The sequence below is a fragment of the Calidris pugnax genome, unplaced genomic scaffold, assembly GCF_001431845.1.
Source record: "Calidris pugnax isolate Ruff unplaced genomic scaffold, ASM143184v1 scaffold1156, whole genome shotgun sequence".
Taxonomy (NCBI): domain Eukaryota; kingdom Metazoa; phylum Chordata; class Aves; order Charadriiformes; family Scolopacidae; genus Calidris; species Calidris pugnax.
In genome coordinates this window covers 211,420-226,881 of record NW_015094503.1, presented here as the reverse complement: position 1 = coordinate 226,881, position 15,462 = coordinate 211,420, and the positions used below count along the sequence as shown (strand labels likewise).

The following is a 15,462-nucleotide window of genomic DNA, read 5'->3' as shown; positions in this document are numbered from 1 at the left end:
GGGGGCCCGCCCCGCCGCCCCGGCCTCCCCCGCTGCCGCTCCCTCCGGCGGCCGCCGCCCCGCGGTGCCGGCCGGCGAGCGGAGAGAAGCAATGAGTCACGGCCGCTTGCCTTCCCCATGGCGGCCGCCCTCCGCGCCGCGGGTCAGCCGGGGGTGTCGCGGCCGCCCCTGAGGGCACAGGGCCGAGGAGGACTCGCACGCCACCCAGCCGTGACGGCGCGGCTGTGCTCGACTTCCACCATCTCCCTCGGCTGGATGGCGGATCCCGTCCTGTGTGCTGAGGCCCAGTCTGCTTCGGGTTCGAACTTGAGTGTAACGGTCTCCTCCTGTGCGGCTGGTGGGCCCGAAAGCTGAGGCTTCGGTCACAGGCCGCTCTGGAGAAGGGTTTATGCCTTACCAGTGGCTCTTCAGGTAGAGCCAGCTGTCTCTGCGTGACAGAGGGGAAGTTCTGCCTCTTCATTGAACTGCTCTCTAGTCTTGTAGTGCAGTTTTATTGAAGGCTGCGTGGTCCAGCAATCGAGCAGAACTGAAGAGGGTTAAGTGCAAGCATCCTTGGGCCTAGCGTGGCTATAGCTGAAGTGGCTTGACATGTAATAACTTGCACTTACCATGCTGGTCTTCCCCAAACAGTAGGAAGGGTTCCCAACTGGCAAGAGCTATTCCTTCCACTGAAAGATGAGACACCAGCGAGCAGGTTGTGATGGGGACATTAGTAGTAGCGATAGCAGTTCACTCATAACTGATTAGATGAGCCAAGGTCCTTGAATTTGCAGCTCTAGTTTAGAATTTGAATCCAAATTCACAACTCTATGGCTGGGAAATGAAAATTAGAGACGTTCACAGTCCCAAATGGTGTGAAGGAGTTGCTTCTTTTCTTACACTGTTGTGTAATGATGGAGAAAATTCTGCACACTGATATGTGCTGTATTGCTTTATTGCATGTTTTCTGTTTAGTAAGACAGGTGAAGCTGCTGCCTGATGATTTTGTCTCCATTTTTCCTGCTGTTGCTGTCCAAATGCTATGCAGTTGCTTTCAGTTAGAAGGCAATTTAACAAAAAGTATAACAGCTTTTTTTTTTAATCTCCCAAAGTAGACTATAAACTAGTGTTTCAGGTTATTGCTTCATAGGTGGATCGGATATCCCTCCCTCTAGTACAGGAATATACATTAGAGGCAAGTCAGGAAAGGAAGCAGTAATGTAATTTGTAGCTGTGTGTCTGCTAAAGTTCTGTATCTTCAACCTTTTGCCTGTTCAGATTTAAGCTGTTAGGAAAAAAACACAATCTTTCTATTTGTATGTGGATTTTCATGCAGCAGAGCTATCCACATAACCAAGCCACAAAAAATCCCTCAACCTTTTCCTTCCAAAAAAGTGCACAGTGGTATAGTTTTTCACAGATCAGAATGACAGGCTCAGGAATTATTAATTAGATAATTATCATTATCTAATGAGTGGAGGTAACAATGTCTGGAGGTCTGTAAGCATAGAGTGATAAAGGCAGCATCTAGTCTGAGCTTTGTCACTGTGACAATATATAGTAAGCCTAGATCATTCTCAAAAGACTAAGTGGCTTCTAAGAAGCAGTGAAGAAAAATGACTGTTTGTCCTATAAAAATTGTACTGGTGTCTCACTCCTGAGAGTGTGACACATACTCCTGTCTCCTCCTTCATTGCAAGTTAAGCTGATTTCTTGTTTTCTTCTTTCCTTCCTCTCCCCCATTTCTGCCTGAAAAGGTGAACAAATTATGACACTACTTGTTATGTGTTAAGGTTTCTTATGTTCCACGCTTTTTTTATTGGTCTTACCTTTCTAGACAAGGATGACAGGGGGTGTTGGTGGATGAGAAGTTTGACATGAGCTAGCAATGTGTGCTGGCAGCCCAGACCACCAACCGCATCCTGGGCCGCATCCAAAGCAGCGTGGCCAGCAGGGCGAGGGAGGGGGTTCTGCTCCGCTCTGGGGAGACCCCACCTGGAGCTCTGTGTCCGGCTCTGGAGTCCTCAGCGCAGGAAGGACATGGCCCTGTTGGAGCTGGTCCAGTGAAGGGCCACAAAGATGCTCCAAGGGCTGGAGCCCCTCTGCTGGGAGGACAGGCTGAGAGAGTTGGGGGGGTTCAGCCTGGAGAAGAGAAGGCTCCAGGGAGACCTTGGAGCCCCTTCCAGTCCCTCAAGGGGCTCCAGGAGAGATGGGGAGGGATCCTTGATCAGGGAATGGAGCGACAGAAGAGGGGTAATGGTTTTAAACTGAAAGAGGGTAGACTTAGAGTGGATCTTAAGAAGAGATTCTTCGCAGTGAGGGTGTTGTGACACTGATCCAGGTTGGCCAGAGAAGCTGTGGCTGCCCCATCCCTGGAGGGGTTCAAGGCCAGGCTGGATGGGGCTTTGAGCAACCTGGTCTGGTGGGCGGTGTCCCTGCCCAGGGTATGGACACGTGGAACTCGATGATCTTTAAGGTCCCTTCCACTCTAAACGTTTTATCATTCTGTGATCAAGGAGGGCAGGGGGAGAAGGGAATAGTTTTCCTCTTGGTCTGGAATTGGATCATAAGGTTATGTTATGTAGCATAATGGTAACAATAGTAACTTATTTTTGGTAGGATAAGGGCAGTTGTTCTTGGTCAAGTAGCTACGCTTTTTTTTCTAGTTCACCTTAAGCTGTTTCTGAAGACAGTGCGGTCAATTAGAAGAGAGATCTATAAGCTTGGAGCTGTTATTGGAGTGGAGAGCCATCCCAGGCATGCAAGCCTGGGCAGTTCACACCTTTTCAAAGAAAACTGGGAATTTTTTTTTGTTACTGTATTTCAGCTGATACCGCCTTTCCCAAAACATACTCTTCTCTTTGCATATAAAACATGTTAAAGTGGTGCAGATCCACTTAAGATTGTGCTACTGCGGGAATTGAGGTGATTCACCCCGGGTCACTGCTAGTCAGATGGTTAGAATAGTCAGCAGCACTGAGACCAGCCCAGAGTGCTCAAGTAGAATGGTGTGTGTGGTTGAAAAGTTCATTCACCATGACTGGGAGCGTATCTGACAAACTGGGCAATGGATTTCTGTAGACTATCAGATTTATGTGAAAAAGTTTCTCTCTAAAAAAACCCACAACCAAACAGTCAATCAACAGTGGTTCAACTTTGTTTTGTATTCAGGAATTCTACAGAAGGAAGTCCTGAGGTTTATGCTGTGCAGAGCTTATAAAATGAACCTTAAAGCCAAATAGCAAGGCTCTGACAAGTGTCCTCATGAGTGTTTTGAAACTGGCAAGTGGTAAGGGCAGGCCCTGGAAACTGCCTTTGTGCTTTCCTTGATGCCAGGAGGAGACGTTACAGTCTGATCCTTCGCAGGAGTAGGCACCCAAGCATAGCCTGGCAAGACACCGTAACAAGAAGTACAAGTCTTTTAGTACCCTATGGAGCAAGCACAATAATAGCCTCCTCTCTGTAGTGTTACCCTTATGGAAATGCTGTTAGAATCTTGACAAAGAGAAGCACCACTGACAAAGTTTCAACAGGGGTTTTTAAAGTGGGCTGAGGGAGACTCGTTAAATCCTGGATGAACATGCCTAACTTGTCCAAGAGCATGTTATTGGAGGCTCAGAGCCTGTAAAAGTTTTGCAACATGGGTCTGTGCAAGAATTGAGTAGGTGTTATTTGTATTAAAATCTGAAAACATAAAGAAGAGATAGGAAAGTAAAACCCAGCTGTAGGATTAAGCCTCTGTTCCTCTTCCTAATTACCCTAACCTTGAAAGAAGAGAGCATTAAGCTGTATTGTGTAGTGTGGTGGGGTTTGCTTGTGGCTTTTTGTTTTGCTTATTGATTTTTCTGGGGCTTTGGTCTAGAAGCTGTTCCAGTGCAGGCTGTGTTAACAGCAGGCTGTGGTATTTACTGTGGGCTGTGAGACTGCACTTGGAAGGGAAGGGAAGGCCCTGGTCAGTAGGGCCTGTTGCGGGGGGGTGGATCGGATTGTAGAGGAGCTCAAGAGGACCTAGAGCTGGTCTCTGGACCCTGGATGCTCATGCTAGGCTGGTAATTAAGGCAAGAGCCTAGTGTCCCCAGTTCAGGGCTTGTTTCAGGAATTCTTTTCATTTTAGAAATTCCTAGTTTTAGAAGAATAATTTTGGATAACAGGCTTATCGTGGGTGTGGAATTACACCTGAGAGAATTCAGCATGTGGCTTTATATTTAGCTGTCCTTTAGCTTTAAAAAAAAAGTCTGTTTATGTCCTACAAATCTGCTATTAAAATCTTGTGATTTGCATTAGCATCTTAAATGGAAAAGGCCTGCATCCCTAATAATTCTAGTGACCTTTTTCCCCATCTTCCTTCTGTGAACTCTTGTTGCCCCATAGTTCTCGTGGTACGAGTTCAGTGGAAGAGGATCAGGGAGTCTGGTTGAAAAAAGATGTATCAGTAAACAAGGAGGAAGAGTTCTAGCCAAAGCAAGGGGAAAAGCTTTTTTTTATTTAGAATATTTTACGTGTGTAGAAGGCTTTGGGTTGCTAGATTTATGTGTTTAAGGTTTTAATTCTAACAAGGAAAGGTAGTCCAAGTAGTCAGGTAGAAAAGGTATTCAGGCTGTCCTGAGTGTTCTGGATTTATTTTTTTTTCATAAGAAACTTATGTGTGTTAAAACCCAAGTTGTTCTTTTTTTCCATCACTTAGGTGGTTCTGCCTACACAAGTTCTGGTATTTTCCCAGCAGCCTCTCAGAAATACAAGTGTCCTTTCTAGGAGCTACCATATAATACAGATACTTCTCTTTGAATTTGCTGCTTGATGTCACTTGTCTCTCACAGCTGGTTCAGTTTTATTGAATCTTGCATCTGGTAGATCTTCCAGGCTTTGAAGATGTCCACTAAGATTTTGCAAATTATTACTAGATATATTAGCATGTAAATAACTTAGGTACATTTATACCTTGCAGTACTTATTTCTTGACCTCAGCTGATTGGAGAAAAACCACATTTGGTTTAGTCTTGGTGTGCTGTCACTTTGTTTTGTGTCTATGTGTGTTCCTGTGTTTTGGGGAGGGATAAATATGTAGCTTCTGTAAAGAAGGCAGGGGCATGCGTTTATGTACCTGTGTGTATGTAACAAAGCCAGTTGTATTTCTGCTTACTGCTCTAAATAAAGGGAAAATGGTAGTGGTATTTAGAGAGGGGAAAAAGACTTGTACACTAGCAATGCTCCTTGGAGTCTTGGTGAAGTCTCTTTACTTGCATTTTGGCAATTGCTGGACTTGGGAAGAGCCCTGTGGCCCCGGTGCCGGGAGCAGGCTCCTGAGCGCAGCCAAAGGAGCAGTCTGGGTCCCGCGGCCCCACAAGTGTGGAGGGCTGACCTTGGCCACAGCGGCCTGTCCCACAGGAGCTGGTGTGTTGCTGAGGCAGTGATGGAAGCATGTCATTCTTTTGTGAGGAGCAGGGGTTGTGGCAAGGAGTTATGTCCAGCTAGAGTCACAAGAGGTGCTTGCAAAGCAGCTGGCAGAAAAAGCAGAGGGAAACCTGAGAAAAAAGATGGACCACAAAGGACTCGGTTAGAGGAAATCATAATGAGTTTAACTTCAGTGGAAAAACAACACTGGAAGAAAGGAAGGGATTGGTTCAGTAGCTGTAAGGCAGCAAGAAATGATGATTCACAGGAAAAGTTTTGGATTTGAGAGGATTGAATAGCCCAGTAATATTCATGCAACCTCCCTTAAATGACGCTGTTTAATTGTAAAGTAAAATGGATTTACTTATTGACGCAAAATGGAAGTAGTACCAGAGTCTCTTACGCTCGCCAGCACAGCATCTGGAACTGTTTTCCAGCAACAGTTTTGTCATCTTTTTTGAAGATTTTTTCACTTATTAGAAAGAATCGTTTGGGAATGGAACTGATAAATTTATTTAGCATTAGTGGAAGAAAAGAAAGCAAACGCCAAACAAACGAACCAAACCTAAAACCAACAAACAGAATTCCACAAGTGACTGCCATAGGAACATATGTTATAAATCGGGGTGATTCTGCTCTGTGTGTACACTGTACCTTTTACTGCACAAGAAATATCTATGATTGAAAATTTCTGGAAGTGAGTGTTGATATGACAATTGAAACTTGTATGTGTTAAAATCCTAACTGGATTTTAAGGAGGAAAGACTTGGATCTCTGTTGTGTTTTGACTATTAGTATTCAGCTTGGAGGTGGCAGGACCCAGCCTTGTCCTAGTGCTATTAAGCTGATAATTGCTTGTTGTGGTCTCTGTCAAAGCCCATAAAAGTGCTGTCTGACCCTTACATATCGGGACACTGGTTTTAAAGGAAGGCTAGCAGTGCCATATCTCACAGTAAATATCATAAGACAGGTATAGCTAGCTTTCATAAAGCTAGCTTCTGGCATATTTTTCATTAAGGTTTGGATAACTGGAATAGTCTCCTTGCATAATTCAAATGACAGGCTTGGTTTAGAGTCTTGGCATGTAGCATAGGTATCACTCCCCTGTCTCTTTTCCCCCACCCTGTTAGCTTTGGTTGACTAGTATTTCAAAGGTTTTGCAGTGGGTTGTCTGAAAAAATCAGCGAAGGCCTTTTTTTAGAGGAATTCTAATCACTTTGAGGCCCGTTGCTCAATTCGGTTGGTACCACTTGCTGGTTCTCTTCCTGTTGTTTCTGGTACTATGTTTCTGTCTATGCCTGTGTTTCTGGCACTGAGAATTAAACTGGATATTTCACAAAATAAACTGGATATTTGCCAAAGATGAGTGACAAACAAAGCCTAAGCCTGGCTGTGTGGCAGGAACAGGGACATCAGGCTTCGGATGGATACATGGGTCGAGTTAGGAAAAAGGAAGAGAGAAAACGTGCTCGCTTCAGCAGCACATACACTAAAATTGGAATGATACAGAGAAGATTAGCATGGCTGCTGCGCAAGTATGACACGCAAATTCATGGAGCATTCTGTATTTTTTACGTGTGTTGGCAGCCCAGACCACCAACCGCATCCTGGGCCGCATCCAAAGCAGCGTGGCCAGCAGGGCGAGGGAGGGGGTTCTGCTCCGCTCTGGGGAGACCCCACCTGGAGCTCTGTGTCCGGCTCTGGAGTCCTCAGCGCAGGAAGGACATGGCCCTGTTGGAGCTGGTCCAGTGAAGGGCCACAAAGATGCTCCAAGGGCTGGAGCCCCTCTGCTGGGAGGACAGGCTGAGAGAGTTGGGGGGGTTCAGCCTGGAGAAGAGAAGGCTCCAGGGAGACCTTGGAGCCCCTTCCAGTCCCTCAAGGGGCTCCAGGAGAGATGGGGAGGGATCCTTGATCAGGGAATGGAGCGACAGAAGAGGGGTAATGGTTTTAAACTGAAAGAGGGTAGACTTAGAGTGGATCTTAAGAAGAGATTCTTCACAGTGAGGGTGTTGTGACACTGATCCAGGTTGGCCAGAGAAGCTGTGGCTGCCCCATCCCTGGAGGGGTTCAAGGCCAGGCTGGATGGGGCTTTGAGCAACCTGGTCTGGTGGGCGGTGTCCCTGCCCAGGGTATAGACACGTGGAACTCGATGATCTTTAAGGTCTCTTCCAACCCGAACCATTCTATGATTGTATAAAAGTGTCAGAGTTGATATAAGGAGGATTTCCCCACTGGCAGGGACAGAGGCAAAGCCAGAGAAAGTCCCAGTGGGGCAAGAGGCCAGGGGTGACTGAGATGGATTGTCACCACTTGCCCCGGGTGCAGTCTGCGGGAGGAGTGGGGGTGTTTGTGTCTCTGTGGGCACTGGAGGCAGTGTGGGCTGTATTGAGCTCCCCTGCCCTTCCCAGAGAGGGGAGTGGGCCTCTGCTCTTTGCAAACCAGGCCCCGATTGTTTCCATTGCACAATAGAAAGTAAGTTTGCCTTTATCTCTGGTCAAGTGATAAAGCTGAATGTAAACCTGTGTTGGAGCTGTTGAAAGGAAAGCTGAGAAAACAACTCACAGAGCAGGTAGGGTGAGAGAACGGGTGGGAATATGCTGTGGTTGGCCTGTTATTGCATATGCTTTTGTTTTCAAAATGAATACTTCAGCAGTTGGTACAGCCTGCTGGGATTTAGGTGCATGGTCTTACAAGGACCCTTGAAAACTTTGGAGAAAAGCAAGTTGTAGATATGTGACTGTTGCTTAGAAGCAGAGCTGGTTAAGTAGCATTGGTGAAACTTTAAAGTTCTATACCTGCTCTTATAAATAGTTTCATGAAATTAAAATACTGAGTTGATGGCTCTAATTGAGGCAGAGTTGTGGCTAAAAATAAGAGCAAGCAGTATTTAGAGAAGTTTAGAGACTCTTGAAAATTTAAGAAATGTGACCCCCTCTGTCTTATTTGAAAACTGGTATTGCTCAGGGCAGTACTCTGTTAATCCAAAAGACAGTAACAGTGTGTGGGTGGAGGAGAACTGTACAGCATGAGGTACCAAAACAAAAAACTTGTACCTGAAATGGCACCTTTACCCTTCTAGCTCAACCCAAAGATGAGCAAGGTGGGGCTTGATGGAAATAATTCAGTTATGAAAAGAATCTTTAAGCATAAAACACTATCATTTCTAACAATTAGTGGAAATAGTTTTACTCTGGATTCTCACTATATCTCTCTCTCCTTTCACAGCAGGCTTAGAGTGGCCTTGCAGATTTGGAAGAGAAGACTGTCTGGTTTTTTCACTGTCAGTTTAGATCACCATGATGTAATTCTGTCTAACACATGAAGGGCCTTTTGCTTGGCCTAGTAGAGATTAGGAATTAGTACTTGTCTGTGGATATGTTGAGCCCCTGTTGCATGTGCTATGAATAGGACAAAGGGAAGGCTGTGCTTAAATAGTGAAGGTCCTATCATCACTTTTAAAAAATGGCACTTGGAATCACGTCTTTACTTTAATACTTTTTCAAAGAAATTGTTGCCAAACTGAAGATCCCTCTCCCCCTCTCTCTCCCCCAAGTTTAAATTGTTCCTTCCCTCTACAAACCAAGCACTATCCTCCCTGCAAGTTTAATTATATTATTTGTCACGATAATGTTAACTTTTCTGGGTCATATTTTCAAGCTGCTTATTGTAACTGAAAGATAGAAATAAAGAAAAAAACAGAATTGGAGAGTCTTGTGAAGCCATGTGACTTGGGGAACTGGAACTTGGAGGAAAACATACCAGAGCACATAGAAAGTTTAGAAAAATGGAGCTCTGGCATTCTCTTAAGTCTTCATTATCCAATAAACATTAGTAACTGAGGAATCTTTAAAATCTTTCAAGGAGCCATGAATAACCTTGCTTAGGTTTTTCTGTAGAACAAAAGTAACTAAGCAAGATTAAAAAAACCAACCAAACAAACGAAAAAAAACCCAAACAAAATAGACAAAAATAAGTGTCTGATTACAGTTTCCATGCTCAGGTTGCAAATTGTCCCCCTGCCCCCCTGAAAAATGTTATTTGGGATGTTGCATTTAGTTTGCCACTTTTCCTAATTTTTTTTCATTAGCTGTATGTATGAGTCTCTGTGAACAGCAGTGCTTGTCGTCTTTGTAAACTGCTGCAAGCAGGTCATTAAATTATGCCCTGCAAAACACCAGCCTAAGAATACCTGTAGGAGAGTCTTAGGGAGCATGGTGACATGTTCAAGCTAAGGGACATGATCAGCTTTGAATTTTCTGAATATATGATGATTAATGTGAAAAAGGGTAAGTTCAGGGCTTGCAATTCACTTGCCTTTCCAAGCTACGTGATACGTAGTGCATGAGAGGTTCTGGTAACATCTCTTAAATGTAGAAAAAAAAAAAAGTTGCCACGTGTTCATTTTATATTGCAATTGCCAAGGGAGAGGGAACGACAGGGACTGAAAAGGTAAACAAAAGAAATCCAACCCAGTAGCCAAATGAGAGTGAAGCAAAAGTTGCCTTTTGAAGAATAGAAAGGAGATACTGCAGAATCAAGCACACGCTATCTCCGAAATCCTCACTTCTTGGGTAACTGTGATATTTAACTGCAAGTATCCAAGCAGACTTTGGGGAGTAGCTCTCAGCTAATATTTGAGGAAGATATTTTTTTTCTTCTGTAGTGCAGGTTGAACAGAACAGGGCCGCAGTACCACTCTGAAAGCACCTGTGTCTGAGGAGCACACAGTGTCTTGGTAATTTAAATTAAAAAGCAAGTTCAGATCAGCATGAAGAGCCAAAAATTAAATTAAAGGTTCTGACTGCAAGTAAGAAACCCTTCTCACTGTTTGGATAGTCAGGTATTGGAATAGGTTGCCTAGAAAGTTTGTGCAGCTTTGAAGGTTTTCAAGATCTGACTGAAGATAATCCTGAATGCCCTGGTCTGACCCTGCTTTGAGCAGCAGGTTGGAGTAGAGACCCCAGAGACTCAAACTTCCAGCCTGTTGTCAGATGTTTTGAATTTCTGTGATTTCTTTCACTTTTGCTACTCTACTATTGCCACTTTCCAGGTAATGTATCAGGAATTGTTTTTTTCCTAATCTCTTTTCCCATTCTTGGGTCAAGTCAGTGTTTTAATTCACTGTGAAACTGCAAAGCAACACAGGAAGATACTTTATTTCACTTTGTCCCTCATGTTTAAAAAGTATTCCTCTTCAAAGTGTTTATTGACTCCCCAAGGCCAAGAACCTGAAATTTGCTGGTACTTTGACAACCTTTTCAATTCCTAAATTTGCCTATAACCGTCTCCGAAATACAGGTGAGGAATTTACCTCAGTCGTTCTTGGTCTGAATGTATTACTTCTGATTTCATCTCATTCCATTTTATCTATTCCATTTTATCTTGGTTATTTGAAATTCTAACTTCTCCTGAAAGCTGAGTTTGTGTTAATCAGATTTCTCTTGCAGTGTAAGTGGAAGGATGGACTCTGACCTGTCCTCTGTGGCTTCCTTTTGCTTTTGGATTGATTTTATTAAACTGTCCATTGACTTTCATCCTCATCTCTGAAATGGCATTTGTTTTGTCATAGCACCTGGCATCTAAGGATCACAGCATTCTGAACAACCTGAAATGAAATAATGAGTCCACAGAGTAAATCAAGAGTGCTGTGTGTGCACAGCCAGGGCAACCTAGAGACTTTCACTGGCCAATTCACCAAATGAACAGCAAAACTGAGAGTAGAGCTCAGGTCTCTTGACTGGTTTGTCTCCATTAACCACTAAATCTAGTTTTCTCACAGTGTCCCCATGTAAAACATGCATATCTACCCCTAAATTAGCAGCTTTCCCTCTTTTTACAGGGAGAGGGCTTGAAGTTACTTGTTCACACTAGAACTGTCCCCACCAGTAAGGTGCTCCTGTTCTTCCTACCTATTCTGCTTGCCCCTTTTTATAGAGCACCTTGTGATAGTCTAGGAAGGGCAGTGTATATATGGTTTTTTGCTAGCTGATGGTTGCATAAGCTTACTGTCAGGGTGCCCAAAACAACCGTTTTGGCCTGAGAGGCCTGCTGAGGTTAGTCACCTTCCTTCAGTGTCTAGTCTCTTGCCTGTGCAAGAGAATTGCAGTAAACAATGTAGGTTTATCAGGAGAAAGGCCAGTGGCATCACAGTCCTCTGGGACTCCTTATTTATACCAGCTAGGTCCCATGTGAGACAAACACATGCAGTCGCTCATCTGCCTTGCACCTCTTTCCCTTCTTCACAATGTGACGAAATGGTTGGAGTTAGTTGGGATTAGTGTATAGGCTCAGATGGGCTTTTCTCTTTCTACCAGCACTTCTCTACTTGGGTATTTACAGTGGGCCTCTGAAGATGGTGGGGTTGCATTAAGTACAGAGGAGGGGCAGAATTTAGCCTATAGAATCATTTCTTCCTAGTACTGATGTGTGAACAGGGGAGAGAAGTGCCTTTTCCTTCCTCGTGGCAAATAAGAAAAATCTGGTCTCAAAGGCACTGAGACATAATTAACATGGACTCAAGTTCAGTCATTTTTTTATGATGAAACTTTTTCATTCTCTTAGCAGAAGGATCTATATAATCTGACCCTTAACTTCAATCTAATAGAGGTTTTCCTGTAGAAATAAAAACATTCTATCGGAAGATCCCATGGCAAGCCATAGTGATAGCTTTAGAGCCGAAAGGCATATCTTGCTTTGACTGAGAACCCCAGTACTCTCTGGCATACAAATGCCCTGCGTCCTGAATCCTCTTCCACTTCTTTTTCTAGTGTGATCCAAAGTATTCCCCCACCCCTTTTCTCTTCATGCCACTGGTGAGGGATGTGCTAAAATGGATACTTTGGGAGGTAGTTCTTTTGTGATCTTCTCTGACTTCAGCGTGTGGGGTAAGTACCCAGAGTACAAAAAGGGTGCTTATTTGTAGAGTTCTAGAAATCTGGAGTTATATTTAACAAGAAATAAAGTCACAGCACAGACTCTTTGGAGCATACTTGGGTTGCTTTCCAAATAAGGCCTGCAGTTTCTGGCAGGAAAAATAGGGATCTCTTATATCAACAGAAAATAAGAACAGGCTAGAAGAAATCCTTTGTAAAATCCTAGCCCAGCTGAGGGTGAATGTGCCAGGAAAGACCAACCTTTTTGTGGTCTTTGCTCTAGTGGTTTAAGGAGCTGAAAGTTTCCTCTCCCTTCCCCAAGAGGGGGTGGTGCGATTATGGAAAGCTGCTTAACTCCTCAACCTTTGCTTTCACACTGAACACGTGTTCCAAAGAACCAAATCCCAAACCTTTTCAGTGTTTTATCTCTGTGCGCATTTTTGCCGGTCCCATTTCTGTGTCCTCCCTCAAACTGGTGATACGAGCTGCCAATTTGATAAGCCATGGAAACTGTGTATTGCCCAATCCTTCACCCTTTCTATCGCACATCGGTGCTCTATTTGGGAGGCTTCCTTTTCGGTTGTTCCTGCAAGTCATTAAACCAGGGTCTGTCAAAATACGGGATGCTAGAGGGAGAGAGGCAGGTTTGTCAAGAGGTTGGGTATCTTCTTCTGTCTGCTTTCCCCTCAGCTACCAAAAATTCCTATGCCTCGCTTATATAGGAGCCATTTTACATGCACCTCTATGAGAAGTATATTATTTTTTTTTTAATTTTGTGAGATTGCACTCATGGGCAGGTAGACAGAACAGTTACCAAGCTGGCCTATCTGTCCTGTGTTTGTACCCCATTGTCCTCTTAAAGAAGAGGGACAGGTTGGGATGCAGGTGGTCGATGTAGTACTGGCAGGAGGAACAGCAAGTTGAAAGAGGCCTCCTAGCACCCTCTAAATGTACTTTCATCTGTGCACGGGGAACTTCTGTACTTGCTGAATGTGGGAGGAAGGGTGAGCTCTTCTGCCATGGAATATCCTCCTCTAAGGAATACAGCCTGTGACAAGTTTCCTTCAGCAGAAATCATTATTTGAGGATGGCACGCAGTGAGATGCTCTATGCCTTCCAATGCTTTCTGGGCCTGGCAGGCTTCTCTCCCACCACCTGCAGCTGCAAATAAAGGAAGAGCTACAGAAACAGGTGGGGAAGATTCCCTCTTAAACAGTCCTGGAGAGGAAGCTGTGATAAAAGCCAGAAATTCATAATGTCCTGGCAAGCCCGGTGGCTGCAGCAACACTACATCAACAGAGCAGGAGAGGGGCGTACAGTTGTCCCATAGGCACAGGGTGGCATGTCCCCACAGAGGGTCCCTGTTGAACCAGATAATGAGATGGAGTCGAGGGAGAAGGATGTTGCTGTTTCAGTGATATGCTCTAGTCTGGGGGTTGTGATGCTCCTCTGGTCCCCCGGCGCAGGTGATTGCAGTACTTAGCCATGTCAGAGTTAATTGGATGCAACGAAGTTAAGAGTGTTGATAGGAGGCTGCTTGCTTTGTGCTCAGGAGATAAACACGAGGGAATGAAAGCACCAGAAAAACATTGAGCACCTTGAGTGAGGTTCAGAGCACTAGGCTCCAACTCCTAAATTACACCCCACACACACTCCCAGATGCTGCCTGGAAGCAGAAGTGTCCAAAGTCTGGGGGTGCTGTGGTTTGCCCAGGTCCCCAAAGCTCTGCTTTTGCATGAGCCACCCCTCTCTCGGTAGGCACTAGCCTGCTCGTGTGTCTGACAGGGTGCTGCTGGCATCCACAGCCAAGATGTGTTTTGTCGGAGGAGCCCGAGCCAGCTCTTGGAGCGCGTATGACGTGGCAGCAGTGGTTGCTGCCTTTCCGTGCGGCAGCCCCACGCTTGGAGCGGTATCCCTGCATCCTCACAGAGACCAACAGACTTTTTGAGGAGAGGCCGGGGGGGAGATGGATCATCGTGGTTGCCTGGGCAGGGTGTCAACTCTTGACGACTGTTCTCCTTCTCCCTTTAACATGCTTCCTGATTTCACCCACAAGTGTATTTTTATTTACGGTGATAAATTGTTTGTGTCAAACAGTTCAAGTGCTTTAATGGTGTCCTCCCAGCTGCAGGGATTGGAAGAAGAAAACTGGAGAAATCTCCTACTCTTGTTCAATAATAATAAGTAATCATAATTTTACTTAAGGCAAAATACCATCCGTGTTTCCATAAATATAGCACATGAATATCTATAAAAATTACTGCATGTAATCAAAAGCAGTTACTCCAAAGACCTCACATTTCTGCGGTCAGAGCTCCACAAAGCAGGTTCTTGCATTTAGTTTGCCAGGGTCTGGGAGAGCACAAGGCGTGAATGAGAAAACCAGTCACTAACTGCAAGTTATGAATGATAAGGAAAGTTAATCCTGTGTAGGAAAATGGGCAGAGACAGAGCTAATGTAAAAATCAGTTCAGATTCCATGTGTTTTTACACTGATGTGACTCTCTTTTCCTCAGTTCCCCGAGGGTGCAGGGCTAATAATTAAAAACATTTATATTGCACAAACTTTAATAAACATCCTCTGTAGGAAAGGAGGATATTGTGCTTGCTGGTTTGCCTTTCCCCTCCTTCCCTCTTCCCAATTTAGTGCTTGGAATCAGGAGAGATGCTGTTTATTTTGGGGGGGGTGTGGGGGTAATTTTTTTTTTAATCTTGCTGGTCCCTGGCCGTGCCCTGCTCTCCTGTCTGCCCCCTCGGCAGTGTGTGGTTGGTGCTTTGGGCACAGGCTGCGCAGGAGGCGGCGGCACAGCGGGCCCTCTGGGGTTGTAGCCGCTCGTGGGACGGGGCAGAAGCCCCCGGTGTTTGCAGCTCTGCGGTGCCAGCCCTGCTTTTCAGACTGAGCTCCAGCTCACTGACCCGGCGTGCCATCGGCATCGGTAATTCTCCGCTCCGGGGAGCTGGACCGACGGCGGTGGAAAGCCACCCGCGGCTCTCCTCCCTCGCCGTGGAGCTCCGCCGGCCGGGCCGGGTGCGGGGCTGCCGGGAGAGCCGCGGGCTGCCAGGCCGGGCCGCTGCTCCGCTCGGGCGGGCGGGCGGGCGACGGGGCACGCGTGGCGGGCCGGCCCCGCCGGAAAGGGGCATGTCCCGCTGACGTGCGGGCTGGGGATTGGCAGCGGCCCGGCCTATATAGGCGGCGGGGCGGGCACGGCGCCGCTCTCCC

At 45.6% G+C, this 15,462-nt stretch overlaps 1 protein-coding gene across 1 annotated transcript in view; it reads left to right on the top strand.

Moving 5' to 3' along the window:
• The window catches only part of HDLBP (high density lipoprotein binding protein), a 39,407-nt gene that overhangs the window by 469 nt on the left and 23,476 nt on the right, over nt 1–15,462 (top strand). The gene's annotated exons all lie outside the window — the stretch shown is intronic.